Consider the following 3,833-nt stretch of genomic DNA (forward strand, 5'->3'; position numbering starts at 1 on the left):
GAGGGGCAAGGGGACCCCAGACTCCAGCCGGGCCTCGGTCGAGGGTGTGGGCAGGGAGGTGACAGCGAGACTCCCGGTTCCGGGATTCTTCCAGGAGAACCCTCTGTCGACAGAGCCAAGGCAGAAGCGGATGCAGGCCCCGGCGACCGGCATTCCGAGCGGCCACCGGTCGGGACTCCCCTTCCTTCCTCTCCGAGGTGCCCGTATCGGTGGCCGGGAAAGCAGACGAGCGACTGGGTGGCCTCGATCCTGACAACGCAGTTAAGGATGCTGGCATTCACCCCACCTGCCCTCCACCCACACCGCTCACTGGCACACGCCTCTTCCGGCCGAAGGCAGAGGGCTAGTTAGGACCTGGAAAAGCCCCATCCTATTTGGGTCTGGGGAGTCCTGCATCTCAAAGGCCCATCCTGCTGCTTCCCTCATCTGTCCTAAAAGTGTCCCCGGAAAATGTCCCGAGAATGAGTCTTGGAAAGAACACAAATTCTTTCTGGGTCACAGCGTTTTAACCCAAAGGGCATCGCGTCGGGCGAGGTGGCGTCCGCACGGAGACCTGAGGGACAGACGCCGAGGACGGAGGCCCAACGGGAAGAAAGATGATTGTGGACCAGGCTGCGAGATGATGGATGGGGGAAGAGGTCGGGCTGAAAAGGTTCCGGAATGTTCTCCAGAGCCCAAGGCTGCTCCTGAGCCAGGCACCACGGGGCTTGCTGCTAGCAATTAGGCCTGAACGCGGCTCCGCCTCGTAGCCTGACATGTCACGGGTCAGCACTTAGTGCTGTCACTTGGGCAGGGGCCTCTCTTTTTTCATCTGGAGGCTTATCGGCCCGTGGCACAAACTGTGTTAATGGCTTTAAAAGCTTTGCCCTCCCAAACTTGGCTGCGCGGGGTCACTCTCGTGTCACATTAGTGCAAATGTGAGCAAAACAGAAGAAAAAGGAGCTGGTAGCATCACGCGGCCTCCCACTGCCGCCCCGGGCAGGCAGCTCGGGCCTTAGAGACGGCTGCCCAGGGCTGTCTTCTCCTACAGGGCAGGGGGGCCCATCCCCCGGGACCCCAGAAGTACTCTCTAGATCTGGTCTGGCGCCAGAGAACCCACCCCCACCGCCCCATGGCCCCACCGCCCCACTGGGGTCCAAACCCCATTTTATTTCTTCTGTCAGAGCCGAGTCATGACGGGCCCGGGCCGTAGGTTCCTGTCTCCCAGGCTAAGCCAGGCCCCCAGGTGCAAAGCCACATCTAGGGAAATGCCACCGGGTGGCCCCTCCCAGAACAGAGGGCTTTGCCCTCGGTAACAGGTCACCCAGTTTCCAGCGTCTCCTCTCGTGGCTCTGAGAGGAGCTATCTTTTTATAATCATGTCCGTTCCCTGCTTAAACATCTACCTTGGCTGCCCCCCCCCTTGGCTGAAATAGAAAATGCTTTGCAACCTGGTGCCAGTCGGTGGCTGTTTCGGCTGCCTGGGCGGTCCCCGCTCTCGCTATTCCCCTAACCCGAACCTGCCCGAGGGTACCCCACCTCTGGACAGGCGAGTTTTTTCCACCCCAAACACCATCCTCCCCTTCCTGCCTGGAGAACTTCTATTCATCCTTCAAAACCCAGCTAAAGCAGCACTTTCTTGTCTTCCTCTGGGAAGCCCTGCTTTCCCGCATCCCTGGCCCATGCTCAGTAAATATCTGGCCTGTCTGCTCTGGCCTGGCAGAAGATTCCAACAGGCAGAAGTTACATTGTAACAAACAGCTTCCAACAGGCAGAGGTTACATTGTAACCACAGAAGGCAGTGCTCAGACCCCAGTCAATGTTTGCCGAGCTGAACAGAGATACTTGGGTTGGCAGCTGAGGGAGGTCTGTCTCCCGTCCGCTCGCTGCCAGCTTGATCTAGGCTTTATGGCGACGCTACTCAAAGTAGTGTGTACAATCAGCAAATGTACATGGTTAATCGCTCTAAGTTTGCTCTTCTGAGCTTCGTCATCGGCTCACCGTGTCAGACGGACCAGAAACGTTCAAGGACACAACGGTCTGGAAGGGGCAATGCTGCCAGATGTCACCACGGCACGCCCGATGTTGCGTGCTTTTTGGAACTTTATGGAACTGCTTTTCAGAGGGGCATTCACCTGCACACTGCTTACCACACAGTAGGTGCTCAATAAACAGCAGCCGCACTCAGAAAAATAAGCCAAAACCACTGTGAAGCAGGCAAAAGGTCCCATTCCGTTCCGCACACCGAGGTCCACGTGTCTCTCCTACAAAGGCCGCCGAAGCTACTGGGGGCTGGAGTCCTCATCCAAAAGGGGCCGAGCCAGGCTAGGCTCTGCTTTAGCCCCCGCCCGGCTGTACGGTCTCGGGAAAGTCCCCCGGCCTCGCCGAGACACAGCGCTCACGTCTGAAACGCAGAAATCACCACCAGGACCTGCCTCCGTCAGGCGGTGCTGGGGACCAGGAGCCGTGGCGTGTGTGACTCAGTGCCAGGTACACGGCGTACGTCCAGGTCAGGAAGACAGAGTGAGACAGCTGTGCCGCGGAGGCTGGTGTGACTTCTCCCCGACCCGTGGGTGACGGCTGCGTCATGCTCCCTGCTCAGGCCAGAGAGCCCGTCCCAGGGGGGCACGAACCCCACGTCTGGGTGTGATGTGGCTTTCTGATGCATTTGCTCTGCTTTGGAGCTACAGATCACATACTTGGTCCGGACAGGAGAGACTGGGTGTGTCCCAGGCCCAGGTGACTCGTGAGGCTTAGACCGCTAACTGGCACCAAGGCCACCCACAGCTTGCACGGAAATCAGGAAGGGCCAGGAGGGTCCCCCACTGGACTAGTCTGTACGGAACGAGAATTCAGAGCCTTCAGGGGTCTCTCTGAATTCTGGGTGGGAATGTGCTACTCGCTTTGCACGAGAGCTAATGAGGCTCAAGAGGCAGAGAAGGGCCAGTTCCAGGCAAACCTTCCCCAAAGCATCAACATGAAGAAGAGATGCTGGGCACACACGGCCCCAAAGATGCCAGGGTCAACACCGCTGACCTGCCCAGGGCATCAGGGACCATTGCAGGGTGGGGGTGGGGGAGGCGGGAACAGAACACACAAAGCTTTGGCAGATGGATTCATCACACACAGCCAGAGGATCTCACCGGCCAGGTGAAGGTAGGAGGCCTGAGGGGAAACTGGACAAATGGGCCCCATGGGAGGGAGGGGTCTTCCATAACAGACCTCCTCACCTTCAAGGAGCACGGGCAAGGAGATGGACGAGGGACAGGACGACAGCACACCGCCAGTGGCGGGCAGGGAGGGGCAAGGAGAGCTCTCCAGAAACGCACGTCCTACACCCAAGGTCACGGGTAGCACTGTGAGCTCTGGAATCCAGGCCACTCCGAGTGGAGGATGGGCCTCTCTGGGTCCCAGGCCGCTTAAAGAACAGGGCTGGGGAAAAGCAAACAGACCCAAAGAGCCTGGGAAGAAATTAAAATCCTGTTTACTGAACACCTACTATGTGCCGGGCCCGGGCAGGGTGTCGGCCGTGTCCTGCCCTTCCCCGCAGGCACGGGCTGCTCTGACCCACGCGGGGACCAGGGCCGCCGCGGGAGGGAGTCTTCACAGAGACTCGTGTTCTAAGTGCTTTGCTCCCAAAAATAACGGCCTCTCCCCGGGCCGCTCAGATTTTGTTTTTCCTTCTTTCTCTCTGCCGTTCACACAACATCTGCGTTTGAGATCAAGGGTGATACACTGGCTGATGAATTCACCACCAGATGTTGGCTACTGGAATGCACAACCGTCCACTTAATTCAAAGCACACGCAACCACAGCGCCCCGCCCCCACCCCTGGGCCTCGGACACCACATGATG

Source organism: Pteropus vampyrus, unplaced genomic scaffold (assembly GCF_000151845.1).
Source record: "Pteropus vampyrus isolate Shadow unplaced genomic scaffold, Pvam_2.0 Scaffold72, whole genome shotgun sequence".
NCBI lineage: Eukaryota > Metazoa > Chordata > Mammalia > Chiroptera > Pteropodidae > Pteropus > Pteropus vampyrus.